Source organism: Phoca vitulina, unplaced genomic scaffold (assembly GCF_004348235.1).
Source record: "Phoca vitulina isolate PV1807 unplaced genomic scaffold, GSC_HSeal_1.0 scaffold4, whole genome shotgun sequence".
NCBI lineage: Eukaryota > Metazoa > Chordata > Mammalia > Carnivora > Phocidae > Phoca > Phoca vitulina.
Genome location: NW_022589707.1, coordinates 40,683,642 through 40,704,096, shown reverse-complemented (window position 1 = coordinate 40,704,096; position 20,455 = coordinate 40,683,642). Strand labels below are relative to the sequence as shown.

The window sequence follows — 20,455 nt, the reverse complement described above, 5'->3', positions numbered from 1 at the left end:
GCTTAAACCTGATATCACTTGGCCACATTTATTCCAGAAATTTCTAGCTTTTTGTATCCTAAACATTAGGCCTCACTTGGCATTTCAGAAGTGGTTTTTAAGTGCTTATTTATAAAATAAACCTATTTTGTGCTTTTTATTTTCTAGGGAATGGTGACACAAGGGATCATGTCACTTGCTCTGAGACTACCTTAAACATCTTGGGCTGGTCCAATATAAAGACCTTTCTTTTTTTTTCTCTTTTTATTTTTATTTGCATTTATTCTGCAGAATTTACTCCCGGGCCATAAGTTTTTGTTTCTTCAGTTTCTTCTGGGATATCTTTTTCTTCTGTGCAACCTCCTCTTCTGGTTTAGGAACAATCTGCTCTTTTTCAGTAAGGATCATCTCAATGTGGCAGGGAGAGCTCACGTATGGGTTAATCTGACCATGAGCCCTGTACGTTCTACGCCACATCCTGGGGGCTTTGTTCACCTGGATGTGCTCAATGACCAGAGAATCAACATCTAAACCCTTAAGTTCAGCATTACTCTCTGCATTTTTAAGCATGTGCAGTAAAAATTCAGCACTCTTCTTGGGCCACCGACCCTGTGTCCAGCCCTACTGTTTGGCCTGGGCACACCTACCAACTCCACCATTGTAGCGATGGAATGGCACACACTGCTTCTATAAAGTGATGTCTTTCAGATACTTGGTGGCTTTTCGGATATGCATACCCTTGATGGCCTGGGCAGTTTCACGTGTGTTCTTAAAGTGAACATGACGATTTGAACCTCTTGATTTACATGATTTCATAGGGTTTTTTGGGTCAAGCGAATAGCGAACCATTTTCAGAGGTCACCTCAGGCCGCTTAGGGGAAGAGCTATAAAGACCTTTCTACAGGATTTCAAGTTGTGCAGCTGGTATGAAGTATTCTAAATTTCCAGAACATCCACTAGAGAGGCATAAAAAAAAAAAAAAAAAAGAATAAAAACTGACTCAAAAATAAATCCAAATGGGGTGTCTGCAGGTTTTCTGGAGTACTCTATCTCCCTCCTTTGCCCCAGCTCCATTGTTGCAACATTCTCTCATCTAGAATATCCTATTTTAGGACTCTAGCTTAACAAATGCCCCTGCTTCTGTACTCCAACTACTGCAACATTACAGTAAGATTAATGAATTCACAGGCTGTTCCTAAGGATTTAATGACTTCTTAATAGAATAGGGTGCACGCACAGCTAGACTACTATGACAAATCATAAAAGCTTAATAAGAAACCTCAATTAGTTAATTAAAATTTGCTAATTGAAAATTCCAAGAATAGCATGTAAAATACTCCAGACCTCTAGCTACAGCAATAAAACACATCTCTAACAAGCCCACCAGACAAGTTCTACCTATCTGTGAAGTAGGAGAACTTGGTCAGTGAAATAAGAAATGAGGGACTAGGTCATCACATAGAAACCTTGAGAGCAGTCTAATATATCAGGAATGAAAATGGGAAATTATTTATCACAAAGAGTGCAGGTACAAGGAATGAAGGCCATCCTTATTAATTTCCTCGCACATTTCTTAATCCTCCCACTCCTTTACAGAGTCCTCTCTCTGCAGCGTCATGAAGCCATATTGAAGAGAAGCATGGGTTTTTACCTATTCTGTATATTTTAACGTCTTTTCCTGTTCCTAAAGGATGCATCTGATATTCAGGGTGGCTCTACAAGAAAATGCTCAGAATAAACATCATTAAGGTGACTGATGCACAGTTTCTATTAAAGAGCAGTTCAAATGTTGAAGGGAAGGAATGTCTAAGGTAAGTAGATAGAAAACATTTTTAAAAATGCCACACAACCAGTTCCAACTCAAGGGGAAGGAAGAATGACAAGAGAGCTATGGGACCCCCACCCCTGCTCAGCCGGCCAAACTAGCCTGGGTGCCGTCAGGCACACGGCTGCTGTCCAAGCAATCAGCAAGCTAGACCTCACTGCTCATCTGAAGCACCCCTGGAGCTGTGCAAAATGGTCTAGGGAACCCTGTGGCCCAGTCCATGTTCTCTGATGCGTTCTTGTTATGAACCAGAGGGCCAGTTCCATGGGACTCATTTTGCTCACCATAACTCACGGGCAACGTGAGGTCAAGTGTTTTACCTTTGAATTCAGTCTTGGAAGATGGTTTTGCAGTCTGGCCTGCACCAGCCCCACCCTGCTGTGTCCGAGTCAGGTCTCCTTACAAAGAATTTAGGGAGCAGAGAATGGACGGCAATGGGGGGTTGGGAGAAGGGGACAATCAGGGAAAGAGCTGGGCTGGGACCTGCCCATAGAAATCAGCATAGCACTATTAGGAGTTAACAGTGGCTGTAATAGCAGGAACAGAAGTAGAGAGCAGCGGTAAGATTAGAAATAGTGCTGCTGCTGGTGGAAATGTGACAGCAGCAGGGAGATCAATAATACCAGCGACCATTCGGGGAAATGCCTACTGAGCGTTCAAGGCTGTTGAGATTTTTTATTCAGTTTTCTTTATTCTGCTCACTTTACAGATGAGAGAATGATGGTTCTGAGGTTAGTCATCTCAAGGCCACACAGGGAGTAAACAATAGACTTAAGATTTTAATTAGGATGTTCCTGATGTTTTCCCATCATACTTAGCATCCTCTGGACAAATCTCAGGAAAACACCTCTAAGCCTTTCATTCCTCCATCCTTTTGCATGAAATGCTGTTCTTTTTTCCTCTCTACTAGCCAACTCCTATTTACACTGCACAGCCTTGTGACTTTCTTCCTCCTCTGATGAAGGTTCTCTGATTGCTTCAATTCCTCCGAAGTCACTGTGCCAACCATCTCAGTTACTCAGTGCAATCCCCTGGGACACACTTTGCATGGTTATTTAAGTTTCCATGTGTGTCCTCTTATTTGAGTATATGGACTATATGTTAGAGCTCTTTGTCTCTCCTCAAGTACCTGGCACTTTTAGCGTACATGATCTTTATTCCACGGAAGATAAGGCAAGGTAAGTATGGCCCAGAGCAAGGCTTGGGTGAAATCCCATAACCTTCCACTTAACTTTACTTGGCATAAAAATGCATTCACATTCCCCAGATTCTTCTCTTTGGAAAAGGTATACATCTGTGAGCAACTTTCTCACAGAAGAAGGCAAATTTTAGAACATGAAATCTTCCCAATTCATTAGACCTACTGTGTTTATTTAACCAAACAGCCTTTTGCTGGAAAATGTTACACAGTTAGCAATTCGAGGGTCTCTTTTAAACCATGGGACCGAAAGTACCCAAGGAGTCCAGAAGTGAGAATTTACTCCTTTGGGAGAAAAACCTCTGGTTTCTAAGTGCTAGTTCTTAACCTGCGTTATCTTTCTTCCCGGGGGCAGTGCACTTATCTTGCGCAGGAAATTTCTTTAGGTTACATTCATTTTAGGATAACCTTTGATAAATGAACCTAGTACTGGGAACTTAGAAGAGACATGGTGTAAAATCATGACAAGGCTCTAAAAATTTTGGGTAGTCTTTGCTGGTCTGTTTTTCATGCACAGGGAAGTCATGCTGTGGCCGGAGGGGGACCCTCCGCCTGGCCATGAGTGACAATGGCGGGGTTGGCACATTCACAGTGAGAACTGGGGAAGTCTCCTAGAACGTGAAGCTGCAGGAGGATGACATCCAAGGGGAAGAGTTCCCAGGAGCACCCAGGGGGCCAAGGCAGCACCTCTCCAACTCAACATGCACCTGCCGCTTACAGCCTGCTGCAAAGCCCGCTGGGAGGGGAGCAGGGAAGGACGAAACTACAAGGGAAGAGTTCAGGGAGACCCTGAAGGTGGGCAGAACGGACGGCAGACACAGCAAAGAACAAGAAGTCGAACGGAAGCAGGATGGACCAAAGATAATGCAAGAAAAACAGGGGCGCTAAAAAGGGAGCATGTGTGAGAAGGCACTGGAGCAGCCTCGTGGGTAAATAAAGGCTCATCGCAACAGAAACCTGGCATTGGAAGGCTTACTCTTTAAAACTTCTTCTGTGAGAAATTTTGAGGACACTAGCAGCTATCAACCATTATAGTGTTTATTATGCACCAGGCACTGTTCTAAGTGCTTCCCGTGTACTACCTTATTTTTAGCACTAACCACAATCTATACCCGTGGGAAAACTGAAGCACAGAGACGTTAAGCACCTTGCTCAAGACTGCACAGTTTACCAAAGGGAGAGAGGAGATTTGAATGCACGAAGTCTGTCTCCAGAGGCTGTGTACTTAGCCACTGGGCTATACCGTCTCCCACAGACACATGGCAAGCAATTATAACACAGGATACCGGAGTTGTACAAGAGCTGTAATTGCCTGAGGCAGGACTTTGAATTCTCTCTGCTGCCCAAGGCTGGGGTGCGTCAGTGAGCAGCACAAGAGGAGACCTGGCCCCACCAACAACCTCATACTGCCTCATGATTGGGAGTGGTCTATTTGTCACCACACACATGCCTAGAATACTGGTGAAGATGTTAAAGTATTTATTTTTCAGAAAATATCTCCCCCCACCCCCAAAGAAAGCTGACAGCGAGAGCTAGTGATGGCAGGAAAGACAGGATTTGCCGGAATTTGTTCTTGGATAAATTCAAGAATGGAACGCTGGCTTTGATCAGCCTAGGATATAGACCTGTCCACCAGACAGTTTATCTAAAACAAGGAAATGTCATCATTAAAAGAGTTTCAGTAAGAGCTCCAGCCAAAGGAAGCCTGCATTTCCACTGTGCGCCCATGTGACGGTATTTGGGAATCTAAAGGTTTAGGGTGTTCTCAGGGTCCTTCCATCATGGGTGTCAAAGGTGTACTATCATCAGCCAGAGGCAGAATGCTGTGCCAGTCCAGTGCTTTGGAGCCTGTAAGACCCAAGTTCAAATCTCAGCTCTGCTACTGGTGAGGAACCTCTATTCTGCTTTAGTCTGCTCATCTAGAAAATGATGATGGCACCCCAGCCATAATAATTGTTTAAATAATTTGAAAACTTCCTGCTCTTTGCACAATTTTTTTAGCATGAATTCCTGACAGTCTTCTACAATTCAGCACAAAATGGGTATTTTCACTCAACATATTGAGAATCTACCATATACAAGACTAGCTACATAGTAAAGGAAATGCATATAGGTAAGAACGATCAAATCACTTTTCTTTAAGCTTTTCTGATTGTAGATGTGCTTATTAACTTTGTTGACCTTATGTTAGAAAAGAATAACGACGATCATTATAACTATTATAACTATTTGGGAAAATTACTACAAGGTCCACGGCCTTAAGTGTTAGGAAGGCCAGCTCACTGTACATACCCATTGCTTATGAAGTTTATCCAACTTGCTCTAATGATTGGGTGATTCACAGTCTTCTTCAATCCCCGAGAGTCAAGATTTGCTTTTCTAAAAACAGAAGGCTTTCATGCTAATCCTGGGCGCTCCAAGAGACAAGGGGAACCAAAGGGATCAGAAATGGTGGATACAAGTTATATGTGGAATCCCATACTGAATGCAGAACTAACAAATCCACAGAAGAAAGGCAGAAAGGCTTTGCCAGGCCATAAATTAATTACCTTTAATGGCCAGGCTTAGGGTAAAAGCAAATAGACATGCAAGCACTTCCCTATCTGCTGCTTTCATTTTGGTATTTAGCACTAGAGTTAAAATCACTTTTAATCAGCAAGAAAGGCAGTTGTTTTTAAAACAGTAACATGCTGAAGAGAGAATTTCCCCTGATATTGAAGGGAATTTGAACTTTGGCCCCGGTTGTAGAACAACCCTACATATGCCTGTCTGGAATAAACTGCAAATCTTTTTTTTGTCTCCTTTAAATCAATAGGCTAAAGTTCCCCAAAGGTTAACATAAATGATTCCACCCACCATCCTTTAAGACCTCAATCTATAGGGTTAACATTTACCTTTAATTTAATAAAAGCAGCAAACTGAACATAGCAAGCTTTCAGAATTAGGGAATTCAAATTCCAAAGTATATTGTGCTTTGAAGTGGAATTCTTTGGGATTGATTTTCTATAAATCACGGTGAACACAGATAATAAGTCAGGATTTTGTGGGGAATATACCCTCAAACATACCATGTATCGTTTGGCATATAGCATTCTGCAAATGTATTAACTGTTAAAAGTCAATGACAATTTTAGGAGTACAAAAATAGTCATCTTCTATATCACAGCTAAGTTTTAATTAATTCTAAATTTGAAACAACGTAGCTTTGGGGCTACATTTCCACTGTTAAGAGGATCAAAGCTAATTTTTGGAAGAGAAAAGAATTACTCTGCTTCATTTCAAATTCTGTCCCTGTAATTATTCCTATTAAATTAAAATGGTGGTGTGGGAGTGGCCGTCCACTCTGCACACAGTTGTGGTGCTGCCATAAATAATTGCACAGGTTAAAACACACAGATTGATGTTCGTAAAGGACTCCATTTTAAACAAACTAAGGTAGACTTATGGTTAACTGTATGCGAGCAGTATTTTCTCTTATCCTTACACCATTTCTTATGGTGGACAATGATGCCAACATATGAACTGGTTACTTACGTACCTATAATATACTGATGGCAATTGTCAATTTCTCTAGTGCCTCCCTATACTCTCCCTCCTCCAAATGCTTTGGGATTTAGTAGAAATCTGTTTTCCCTTGGGAATGTGTAATGAATATTATCATCCAATATGTACATTGTGGCAGAAGTTGGAGACTCAGTGGTAAATAGCATCTACTTCTGAGAAAAGGTCCTATGAAAATAATCTAAAAGGACAAAACTACTGGCACATTAACTGCTGCTTGCTTCAGTGTAATCTACAATAATGAAAGTTTATTATTTTTTTAATAATGAAAGTTTATAAGCTGTCATCTGACAATATGGAGTCCCTGTCTCCATGAACTCTATCTTAGGGAAGGAATATCATGTGGTCATTTTACAAAATAGTAATTTTGAAGATGTGGCAACATAGCAAGTCCTCATGAAATGACACAGTTAAATGTATGTCACAATTATAACCTTCTACAGAGATCTACAAAATTAGATTGAGACTCAAAATCAAAAGGAACACAAAATATTGTCCTAAAATTGTAGAATATAAATAATCCACTCCCAGCCCACCATCTTTAAAGCATACCTTAGGATTTCCTTAATTTAAAAAAACCTTTTTTTGTGGTCCACAGAGTATATATAAAGTTTTTTGTTTGTTTGTTTTAGGAAGGAGTCAAGCCGGGGAGATGACTAAGGAAACCAGAGGGAAAAGGAACCAACCCATTCTGGTGGTTGTGAATCTTACTGATGGTTGGTTAGGTCAGTAGAGGTGCCAATGGTAGTAACTCATGAATCTGTTAAGTCCTTGAAACGGTAGCTAAAATGCCCAAGCTAATTTCAAGAAAAATCAGAGAAAGAGAGAGAGAGACAGAGAAAGAGACATTCCCAGTCTATCTCGTGGTCTGGAATCTATCGTGGTATCTGTGACTGAGTGTGTATGTTCGCATGTGTTTCTTTCTTCTAACATTATCAGCATGAGAACGACTCGGAACGTGCTGTAGATTTTTCAGAAGAAGTCAAGACAGCTGTGACAGCTACAGGGTTTCATTTATAGACACTGACACTGCACATTTCACTACATATCAGACTCAAAGGTTAAAATATGTACATATTGTTCTTCAGCATGAAATCTAAGCAAAGAGCATAACTCTGACAGTACCAAAATGTTGCATTTCTTATTTTTTCAAGTCGTTGTACACCCAAGATAACTTTGTTCCATGATATTTTTTTTATAACACAAATAAGCCAACAAAAAGTCAGGCGGCTAATGAAAAATGCATCCATTCTATATGCAAAGTCTAAGATAACGTAGATCTGAACGTGTTCATTGTTACAGTCAGGTTGTCTCACACAGCATAAATCAGTTTTCCTTATGGCTATTTAACATACACCAAGGTCCATCACTCAAAAGTCTTCTGACATCTCAAAATTACTCTTTGAGATGAATAAAGGCCATGGATCCCAACATCCTTAAATTTCCCCAAATTTGACTACATGATGAAGACTGGCGAATGTCTCCCTATTTAAAAAATTTATATTTCTATGTGATACATCTTTGAGGGGGGGTATATTTGAGTATATTCCATTGAGTGCTGATTAACCCTTCTTGATCTTTAGTCCTGACAAGAAAGGAAAGAGCCTTGTATTTTATAAATCTTCAGACTTACCAAAATCTAATGTGCTCAAGCCTGATGAAAAACGGAGAGAAAAACAAAGCCAAAAATCATAAATCCTTCTCGACTAGAAGGCATTCCTCCCTTATCCCTAAAAGAAACTCATTCCCGCACATCTTGTTTGAATTTAACTTCTGAAGTTCGTCTCGTCCCATCCCTAGAACAAGTCAGGAGGAAGGGGGTAAAGATACGACTACATGAATAAAACCACATGACCAATCCGGCCGCTGTGCACACAAAAACAAGAGAGAAAAATACTGTCAAGTGACATATCACTTGGACACACGTGTTTCTGTATTTTGTCATGAACGTTCCATCGGAAAGCTACTGGAAGTATCTGAATCCTCCTTTCCCTGCTATTACAAAACATGGAAATGTAATCAGGAAAAGCTCATGCTTTATGAGCGGCATGCTGGCAGCGCTTTTCAGTTCTAGAAGATTTGCTAAAAGAAAAAGTATTCGACACATTAACACTGCACAATGCATTCGGCAACTCCGCATGGCAAGGTAAGATTCCCGCTAGCAGAAGGCCAGGTTCTTCCGAGAAGGTGCCTTGCACAGATGGTGGGTTTGAGTTTAACTTGGGAAGAGTGCTGTTTTTCTTTTATCCCCACCCGCTCTGTCTTACACCAGCCTTACGTGATTTATAGTATTTTTATTGCAAATATAGTAATGAAACCTCACTTTGTGCAGATTGAAGCGGTGACGAGGGAATTGCAGCGGTTTGGCGATAAATGGAAGTGGAGATTGAGATGCAAAATTCTATTCCTGTCACAACTGAGAAAAACATAGTTCAAGGTTGACCCTGGACACAGTCATGTTCGTGGGGGCAGGGGAACCCCTAGAAGGCAAAGGACACCGCTGGTGCTAGTGTCTGGAATGCGGCCATGCCTGGAAGGAGATGAAGCCCATATGCAGCGTTATCCTTTTGCTGAGCCTCTGTAAAAACAGAGAAGCAGGATAACTAACACAGGCTGCCACAATCATTACTGGTGGCCAGATCTCTCTGGTGGGAAAGGCAGGTTTATTTTCATGCTTTCATATTGGTTGAACCTTTTGGATAAACAAAATTCTTAGGAAACTCTCAAGGGATAATCCTGTCTGACCTTCCCGTGGTACCCTGCTTAGAAAGTTCTTTCCAGTTCTTTCTTAATTCCTTTAGAGGTCTGGGATGCTGATCTGGTAACTTGCAAAGCAGCAGCGCAAGCAACAGAGAGGAGAGTGGCTTCACCTCCCAGCTGCTTAAGCTCAGACAGAAAAAAAAAAAAAAGAAAGAAAAAGGAAGGGACATCCAGGTTGACTGCAAGATGGCGTGGATCTCACAGGCCTAAGGAACGGGGCTAGTCCGGGTCCACCTGTAAAAGCCAAGGGATCTGAAAAGGCCCAATTACCATTTCCTATTATAGTCTCTCACCTTAGACTTCTGCACATGTGGGGAGGATGGAAGGGAAGTCGGGGGCTGGAGGGAGTGGCTGTTGAAAAAGAGATGGGAGCAGAAATCAGCCAACACCACCTTCTCTCTTTCCACCCCCTTACATCTGGTTCCCTCCTCGTCTACGGCCTTTGTGATTTTCACAGCCTGATTGCAAATGGTGGAAAGGAAGGAACATATCTGAGTGCAAGATGATCTTTGATTCCTCGGAAATCATTCAAATGTTTAGTCACTCAGTTTCAAGCAAGGGACTCTATAATTTTATATGAATGATTTGATCATTGTTCTACAGGGACTGGGGCATAAATTTTGGCTTCTATCTGGATCTCATATTCAGTACCCTTTTGAAAGGAATTCCAGAAGACAGCTTGGAAATTATAGCCTTCCTTTATATGTTGTTGAAAAGATCTACTAGCCCTGTTCTAGTTCATGGCCCTGTTTACATGAAAGACAGATTCATCACACTGGTCATTCACAAACACTGTGTACTGACATTTTCCTTAATATTAAATTGGCAAAGTTTTAAAAATGGTCATCCTTAATGCCAGCAAGGAAACAGTGAAACAATATTCTCATTCACTGCTGATAATAAAAATTGACTAACATCCTTTATGGAAATAATGTGACAATCTCTATCAGTGAAGTGTCTACACTCTTGAATCTCCATTCCAGAAACATGTCGGAGGGAATCATGGCATCCTTCGTAACAGTGAAAAATAGAAAACTATCCAATGACCGATGGGAAATGGTTAAGTTCCAGGTATTAATGCTGCCAAATGATTATTTAAAAAAACATTTAGAGGCAAAAATGCTCACCATATAGTTAAGAAGAGCAGATGACAAAATTCTATGTATGGTAGGATTCAGAAAAAACATGCACAAGAAAAAAAACTAGAAGAAAATACCCAGAAATATTAACCATGATTAACCCTGGGTGGAAAAATTTAAGTATTTTCATCACCTTTATTTTACCAAATTTCCACACTGATATTACTTTTGTAAAGAGAAAAATACATTGATAAGATAGAAAATCAAATAGATGAAAATTATTAACAATGGGATATGCTTTTTGGTTATTGTTTAAATTTTTCAAGCTGGGAAAAATGCAGAAGAATCCTAGGGGCACCTGGCTGGCTTAGTAGAGCATGTGACTCGATCTCAGGGTTATGAGTTGGCGCCCCATGTTGGGTATAGACATTACTTAAAAAAAATAAAATCTTAAAAAATCCTAATCATCACTGTGCGTAAGGAAGGGCAAAATAGATAGACACCTATATATTCTACACTGAAACATTTCTGAAGGATACTTTGGCGAAATATATTAAAATCTCAGTTGTGCATATCTTTAGACTCAGCAACCCCCTGACGGAAATCTATCCTAAGGACATAACCAGACTAGTGTTCACAAGATATAAATACAGGCTGTTCAGTGTTACACTGTTTATACATTGATTTAAAAAAAAAAAAAACAAAAAACTACCTAATGTTCACCAAGAAAGGGTTAAAGAAATTTATAATAAACCTATATGTAGGCTAATATGTACCCATTAAAATGATAATATAGCTGTATTTATTAATGTATAAATAGTTCCACAATGAAATTTGTTTAAAAAAAGGAAAGTATAAAAATGGAATATAGAGTATGGCCCATTTGTTTTTTTTTTTTTTTTTTTTTTGGTCTCTTTCTATATGAACAAATTCCACTACGGAAGGAACTATTTGTGTTAATATATATATTATATAGAGAGAGAACAGAATACAAAATCTTGGAAGAACATAGGCCAAAATGTTAAGAGTGGTATTTCCTGTGCATGGTGGCAGAAATAGAGGTGATTTTGGTTTCTTTTATGTATTACATTGATATATACATCATTAATAACGAGAACGAACTGTTTACAACATTTAGGATTTCTAAATGGTCTGAAGAACACTGCCACAGAAACTTGTAAACTCACCCCCAGCTTAAGAAATAAAATGCTAACAACACAGGTGAAGCCCTGTTTCTAATCCTTCCTGTGATTCTTCAGTCCTCAGGGAGAACTACGATTCCGGATTTTGAAGTTCTCCATTCCATGCACTTTTTAATGTTTTTATTACACACGTATGTGTACCTAGGCACGTTGCTTTTCTCCCCCTCAAAAAAATAAAGCTGTTCTCATTTTTGCAAAGAGAAATCTGACACAGCTGTGCCGTCCTTTGGCTAGCTCTGGGCAGTGGGTCCAGAGATGCATACGAGGGCATCTGGACGTGCTGCGGTGTAGAAGCTACAGGCCCACTGCACCCCGTCTGGTCATCCCTCCCTGAGACATGGGCAGGAATGGCTCATGACACCCACGGAGTTCTCTGCTTGGACACAGGAGGAGAAAATAGAATACAGGGACATCCCAGTTTTTGGACTGCCCACTGCTGAGGGTGGTAAAGGGAGGGATTCAACAGATTGACACTTTTCTTTGTAAAAAGATGAACTGATGTCTTCTTACCACCCATATTTGTGGATTCAGATTAGCATGGGTTTTTAAAAACCACCTATTACTGCAATCTAGAAAACAAATGAAAAGGCAAAATTTTATAAATAGTTTATCATTGTTAAACATGTGAATAAACTCAAAAGCATTGTATTTGTTCATGAAATCTAAGCATTATTTCTTTCAGTTTTTAATTCTTTCAGCATTTTTATCGAGCAAAAATAAAGAGGTATGATGGATGGAAAAGGAACTGCTCTAAGTACCATTATACAACCACTAGAATACTAAACTTGGAGGGACTGACAACACAGAGTACTGGCGAGTATGCAAAGCGACTGGAAGTCTCTTACCTTGCCTGCAGGAGAGTCGTATGGTTCAACCACTTTCTAAACCTGGCTCTTTTTAACAGCTAAACACCATACCATGCTTCAGCAATTCCTCTTCTAGTAATATACCTAAGAAACATAAATGCTATCCCCACGGAAAGACTGGTCCAAGAACGTTCATGGACTCTCTCCTTATGATAGCCAAAGACCATCAACAGAAGAATGGATAAATAAATTTGATAAGTCATATAACAGCATACTATGTAAAGAACAAGAACAAAACTTGTACTAATACATCCAATAATATGGATGAATCTCAAAAACATGTTGGACAAAAGAAACTAGACAATTAAGTGGAAATTAAAACAGAAGATCAGGGTGCCTAGGTGGCTCAGTCAGTTTGACTCGGGTCATGATCCCAGGGTCCTGGGATCGAGTTCCACATGGGGCTCCCTGCTGCAGGGAGCCTGCTTCTCCCTCTGCTTGTGTTCTGTCAAATGAATAAATAAAATCTTAAAAAAACCCAAAAAAACCCAGAAGATCACCTGAAACTCCTGATTAACTTGCTTTGCCAACACAGTATTATCTGATACATAATAGAATGAGTCCTGTAATTCACATTCACATAATAAACTTATCAACAGATGGGAGAGTTGACAGCCATGAGTAAAGCTCTGTGACTTTGAAGCTGGATTAAAAAAAAAAAAAGACTTACAGCAGGTAGGATTCCAGAGCCAAGACCTGGTATTTTTGTATTCAATAGCTTTCAGGGGCTACTGGGGTGTTGGGTAAGCTCGGGAATTAGAAATTGAAGGGGTTACAATAGTTTTTCAACTTTGAATTAAGATTTGATACTATAAATACACTCATGCCCCTTTAAAAATCTAGAAAACAAGACCTTGATACCGTAGCCCTAGAGAAATCTGTGCTAAAGACCAGGAAAATAAATTTTTTTAAGGGGTAAGGGACTAAGAGCATAATGTACATTTATTATTAAAAGCATTCTGGGTTTGAGTTTTCAAAAATATGGCTGCTGTCTAGCAAAGATTAATGCAATACAGAAACCAGCTTTTCATCATACTTGTTTGGCCCAAGAGAACTCTCCATCACTGAATCTGGTTGGTGCTGAACACAATAAAGTGGGCAATAAGGAGCGAATGTTTGTATGAGCACAATGAACAAGTCTAAGTGACTTCGAAGCTTAGCTGCTTCAAATTAATCTGTCCCAATAATGAAAATGAAAAAATCAAGTTTGCACCAACGATGGATTCTATTTTTCCTGGAAGTCAACAGGACAAAGGCATCTGTAGCTGATGCGCCTGCCCGAGTGCCCTAGCACTTTCTTTAGGTTTAAGGACACCACTTATCCTTTTCCGCTAACCTTCGTTTGGGCAAAGAGCAAACTTGGGAAGTAGCTGATAGAAAAGAGGCAAGCACACAAGTTGCCAAAGTGATGGCTGTGTTTTCCGAGAATAGCTCTAACTGTTGCTCAACCCTCTCAACTGGAAATGAAAGATGGAGTCTGCTAAGTCAGTCACAGGCAAGAAAAGATGTCCACAGACACTGCTGAGAAGGCAGGGAGCACTCCAAAAGCCAGATCAAGTCTCTGGCCTCAGCACGCCAAATCCTATCTCATTAGAGGAGAGCGCTAATTGGCAAGAACTAATTGTAAGCTAGCCCCGCCATCTGTAAATTACATGGGCCCACATCGTCACGTAAATCTGTGTGGATATTTCAGCGATCACGGAAGGTGGAAGCCGCTGGAAAGCCTTCTTTGCAAATCCTTCTGCTTGTCGAGTATCACGTTTATGGCCTTAGCAATGGCACAGAATGGATTGATTGTCAAGGAAAATGCACTAACTCGCATCAGGCAAGAGAAAAAAGCCCCTGGGACAGGAATGACATGAGTGCAATGACCAGTGACTAAATTATCACCTGCTTAGGGTTGAATGAAAAACTCTCCTTGCTTGTTGTTTGGTTTTATCGGCAAATGAAGACAAGGACATAAAATACAAGCTAGCACTTAAATTATTCAAGTCTGGTAACTCCACTTGGTCTGCATATCTGATTAGAGAATTCTATGTGCACAAATTCCGAGTGGTAGGTTTTTAAAAGCGATGTGTGAAAGACAATGGAGGGGGAGATTAGGAGACATGGCCCTCATCCCGGATGTGCCTGGATTCCATGTAGCTTTGAGAAATCCCCTGACTTCTTTTTACCTTAGAGTCTAGGCAATCCTGAAGAAGGACAAGAGGGCTGTATAACAAAAAGATTTGGGAGTTCAAGTCCCAAGTCTGCCATTTACTATGTGTGTGTGAACTTGGGCAAGTCACTGCATCTGATCCTTGACAAAAACGAGGAGGTAAGAGCAATCTTTTATAGTAGAATCATGTCTCAATGGAGAAAATGTGTGATTTCATAAGAAACCAGCATACTTGGAAATATTTGTGAAGTTCTTTGTAAAATAAAAACCCTTTTATACCTATTTTATGATTTGCTTTCGCCATGACCTACTCCACACACAGCAGCCTGATGACATGTAAACTATGTGAAATTCTAATGGTGAGCAGAGCAAGAGAATGAGAAGTTACTAGGACATACAAGAAAAAGCAAAGACCTTGGAGTTGCATACATTTGGCCTGAGTCCACCTCTAAAAGCTACTTAATAACTGTGACACCTAATGGAGGTGTTCTTAACCTGGGGTCTGGGTCTGTGGACCCACATGGGCCCATTGGTAGGATTCAGGAGATCTGTGCACTTGGATTAAAAAAAAAACTGACATCTTTACCTCCAGTAACCTCTAAACTGAAACTCTAACTGAACTCTAACTGAAATGTAGCATTTCTTTCAATAACGAATCTAGACAATTGGTCACAGTATTTTCACCGTACCTATGGCTTTGCATCCACAGAAGTCACGAATAATTTGATACCATAGTAGAATTGTAACATGTCTGAAAATATTTATACTCATCACTAATTTGAAATTATGGAGGCTATGAACCCAGCACTTAAGCTTTCTTAAAGGCCTTAATAAAGCAACATGTTACCACACCACAAGTGTGTAATTTTAATATTTTGATGAGCGCATTGTAATATAATTCATTTTCTTCATAACCCTATGTAGTTTGGTTTACGAATTTTACAACATTTTGGGAAACAGTCCATAAGCTTTACCAGCTCTCCAAAGGGGTCCAAGGCATTAAAAAGATTAAGAGCTTCCACCGCCTTCTTGGGAATTCATTAGATGTACAAGGGAGAGAAGAGCTGTGACATAGGGTCACTGAGATGACAGATTACATAGCCAAATGCACTGCCCAGCGCCCCACAGAGTAGGTGCTCAGCAGAAGCCACTCTGTATTGAAAATGATAAGACAAAGTAATTTTCTGTATTACACATTTCATTTTTCCTTAGCATGACAATTTCCATAAAACTTAGCATTGGTCTTCTAAGGAATTAAGGTTAATGCTTTCTTATACTAGACTCCTCATTTGTTTAGGCTGAATGGTCTTGTGTTGTTTGGGATGACATAGCTGTGTGGCTGTCCTAAGTCCACGTTGCTATTGCTGGAAACAACCTACACACAAACCAGAGGTGAGAGCCTACACTGTGGCTGAGGGGGAGGTCTTTCTGGGGACATGAGGCTGACCTCGCTGCACTACTTTGAGCCAGCAGGCAAGGTCTTGGCCATGGTAGCGGAAATGAGAACAAGTTATTTAGAAACTGGGAACACAGAGCTACTTTAAAGCTTGCCAGTGATGGGACCTTCAAAGGCAAGACTAGTCTTTAGGCTCAGCATAATGAACCTCAATGTGAGAAAATTAAGTAATGTTTCAACTTGAGTCCCAAATCAACAGTCTCAGCAATATGAGTTTCCCACAAATGGGAGTGTGCTAGAGCTATGGAGGGAAGATTCATGGCCTTCTTAATTAACTCCGAGGTGCTGCACATAAGGGGAAAACGATAAATCAAGTAGATTACTGCCAGTGATCTGAATTTCCAAATGAAATAAGAGAGGTATAGTGCCTTGAGTCGTTTTGTAAATGTGTATGGTGGCGGGGAGGAGGATGGGGGGAGAATCTCCAAGGTCATCCCTTATGTTAAGATTTGCCACTATGCACAACAGTCCCTTGATTTCAAGTACTTGACATATAGTCAGGTGTGAAAAGGCAGGAATTAGGAAGATGAGTAAAACACATAATGGGAGAGCAACACAATACACACACACACACACACACACACCTGTGATTGTTATTCCCACATTTTTTCAAAACATAGTTATTGAAAACCTATGTGTAACAGGCACGAAGCTGAGGATATAGTGATGACCAAGATAGACAAAGTTCCTGCCCCCATGGAGCTCATACTCTTCATGGGGGAGACAGGTATTCAACAGACACAATCCAAAACAGGAAGTTAGAGGCCAAAGTAAAGACAGTGGCAGGGAAAGCATTCAAGAGGTGATTAGGGTGCATACGTCACAAATTTTGGGGCTTGGGTATTTGAAAATGGGAGGAAAAGAGATGGCAAGCAGAGAGTCCAAGCTTCCTAGATTAATGAAGGAGTAGGTACCATTAAACATTGTAAATCCAAAAAGGAGGATCAGTTTCGGAGACAGATGTGAAATAACGGACCTAGCACTGGATGAGTGGAGCCCATCCTGCACATTCGTGTATCAGTAAGGAGGGGGCAGTTAGAAACAAAGACTGGAGGGAAGCTAGGGCTACGGGCTGGGGAGTCCTTTCCACAGAGGCACTCATGGAATGGAGTGAATATATACACGGAAAAACAAAATAGTAGGGATACAAGTTAGGGAGAAGCCTCCATCTGTGTAAAGAAGTAGGAGAAGAAAGAGGACAGAACAAGTTAATGGGCACAAGAGAAGAAAGGGTTTCAGAAACAAAGTAGCCAATGGCATCAAACGCAGGGAGGCCACGTAGGTGAAGGTGGTGTCAGGGAAGATGCCTAAGTCATCCACGGAGAGGAAATGGGCAGGGAACTCTTGGGACAGACAAGACCTTCGGGGAGATGTGCTGTTACTAAATGAAGCCAGGGAAAGGGATTTTGAGGCCACCAGGATCAGAGATGTGTGTAGAGTATAAGCCGTGGTGCCAGCTTTGAACAAGGGAGAAAGAATGAAGACAATGTGGATGAGAGATCCAGATGAATTTGGAGACGACGAAAAGGGAAGTTGAGGGTGGACACAGAAAGTCTTTATATGTGCCGGTAAGGGGATTGGGAATTACTTCAGGAACTTCAGTATAATGGGTACACCTGAAATTGATGGTGATAAGTTTAGCAAGGTTTTAACAGAGGATGAAAAAGGATTATGGGACAGTCCTGAGGGCCCAGCTAAGGTTGGAAAGGTTATGTTTGTGATGGGACAAGTCACACTGCTAGGTGCTTTTCTATAGTGATTCTCAGCAGCTAGCCTGAGTAGAGGCACACTTGTTAGTTTTATCTGAAGCTGAAGAGTAGAGATAATGAGTAAGCAGGGTCAATGGCACATTGGAATTAATCTAAGTTGATAAATTCAAAGTTAATATCCAGCAACCAGCCCAAATGGGGAGGCAAGAAAGGAAGGTCTGAGACACTAGGGGTTTCAAGGTGAACCTATACAGTGCCAGGGAGAGAGCAAAAGAGGTGGCACTGGACACTCTGATCAACAAGGAAATGTCACAGTTGGAAATACTGAGAGTAATCTAACTAAAAAGAGCAGAAGACATGAACAGACATTTCTCCAAAGACGACGTAAAAATGGCCAACAGACACATGAGAAGATGCTCAACATCACTCATCATCAGGGATACACAAAGCAAAACTACAATGAGATATCACCTCACACCTGTCAGAATGGCTAAAATAAAAAATACAAGAAACAACAAGGGTTGGGAGGATGTAGAGAAAAAGGAACCCTGATGCCCTGTTGGTAGGAATGCAAACTGGTGCAGTGCAGCCACTCCGGAAAACAGTATGGAGGGTCCTCAAAAAATGTAAAATAGAGTTACCATATGATTCAGTAATTACACTACTGGGTAGCTGCCAAAAAAAAAAAAAAAAGACAGAAAAAAAGAAAATGCTAATTTGAAAAGATACATATATCTCTAGGTTTATTGCAGCATTATTTACAAATAGCCAGATTCTGGAAGCAGCCCAAGTGTCCACTGATAGATAAATGGATAAAATGGTACACACACAGGAACATTACTCAGCCATGAAAAGAATGAAATCTTGCAATTTCCAACAACATGAATGGATCTAGAGGATTTAATGTTAAGTGAAATAAGAGAAAGACAAATACCATATGATTTCACGCATATGTGGAATTTTAGAAACAAATGAACAAAGAAAAAAGAGGGATAAACCAAAAACCAGACTCTTAAATATAGAGGACTGATGGTTACCAGAGGGGAGGAGGGTGGTGGGGGTGACATAGGTGGTGGGGATTAAGAGTGCACTTGTTGTGATGAGCACTGGGTGTTGTATGCAATTGTTGAATCACTATACTGTATACCTGAAACTAATATAACACCGTTAACTATACTGGAATTAAAAAAAAAGACCAGTCATAAATACTGATGGTGGACACAAGACAGACTAAAAAAAATAGCCTAACAGGGAGCTATATAAGCAACTGGCTTTAAAACACTGATTGCCCTAAGAACAAACTGGACAACAAAGAAGTAAGTTATGCAAGAAGCCCAGAGCCTAGCAAGCAAATCATATCACCAAGTTCTGCCAAGACCCCTCTCTCACCATGCCAGCAGCATAAGCTAATTCTACTGAAGGAAGCCAAAATGTCACATAAGGGTTCTTTCCAGCTTCCCAGTGTCCCTTGAGAGTATACGGTTTTTGTAAAACACAATGAGCAAGCCAAATCAGGTTAGAGATATTACAAGGAAAATCTGGCAGGCAGCCATCTCGGCTTTGTTTCAACTGATGTTCATAAAAAACACAGGTTAAGAAAATGGTAGCACAACGTCTGGTGTTTGAGATCTAACAGCATGCAACATGTTTATGGCATACATTAGGCCACAAACTTCAGTATGGGGCTGGGGCACACAGAACTTCAGATCTGGTGGACAAAGGATGGAAATAGGAAAGCATGTCTTGTATTGTAATAAATACAGACTGCTCTCAGAAGACCACAAGCAGGTGGTTTCATTAAAACAAAACAAAACAACCCAAAACCTACTGCCTTTAGATTAAAAAAAAAAATTCATATGTTTTAGTCTTGTATAAAATAGAAGGTCAGTGCACACTTGGCTAATTACAGCTTTTTTTATGAGGCTATGACAGACTATAATCTGGCAAAAACGAGTCCAACTGAAACAGCCGGAGTGATGGTTTGGGGGAATTAGGTGAGGATTTCGAGTGGGAATAAAAGTGGGGGAAAAGGAAGAAAGCTTTCATTAAGCAGTTTATACTCTGGTAGGAGGATTAAAAAAAGCATCCCCAGACTGATTTTATTTTCATTCCAAACAACCTCTTATTTAGTGTATTTTTCCTTCAAGTTCTTGAACACATTTATGATGATTGCTTTCAAGTCTTTGTTTCCTAAAACTAACATCTGGGCCATATCAGATGTTAGGGAGGGTCTCTACTGACTACTTTTCTTCCTTGTCTAAGATTTTCCTGTCCTTCATGTCTAGTAATTTTTTACTGCATATTAGACATTGTCATATCGGATTCATTCCTATGAAGACTATTGATTTTTGTTCTAGCAGGCAGTTCAATTTCAGGCTGATTATGTTGAACTTGTATAGACCTAGATTTATACCTTCTTAGAGCAAATCTGTGAAATGCCCAAAGTGTTTCCCAAGAAGATCTAACTTGTCAGGACTCATGTTCGAACTTTGTCTCCTCTGAAGATTGTACAGAGGCTTGGTTTTAGGTGTTGTTAGAGTGGCTCTAAAGCAGGCTCCACTCTAGGACAAAGTTCTTATTTCTAATATCTCAGTTAAAAGAGTAGGATGTTAACCAGTCATTTCCATGCTGGCTGGGGTGGAATGCAATGCCTACCAGCACC

General features: G+C 40.4%; 1 protein-coding gene and 1 pseudogene across 2 annotated transcripts in view; both read right to left on the bottom strand.

Annotated features, from left to right (window-relative positions):
- The window catches only part of JAZF1 (JAZF zinc finger 1), a 324,380-nt gene that overhangs the window by 112,491 nt on the left and 191,434 nt on the right, over positions 1-20,455 (bottom strand). The gene's annotated exons all lie outside the window — the stretch shown is intronic.
- Positions 252-951, bottom strand: LOC116630937 (annotated as a pseudogene).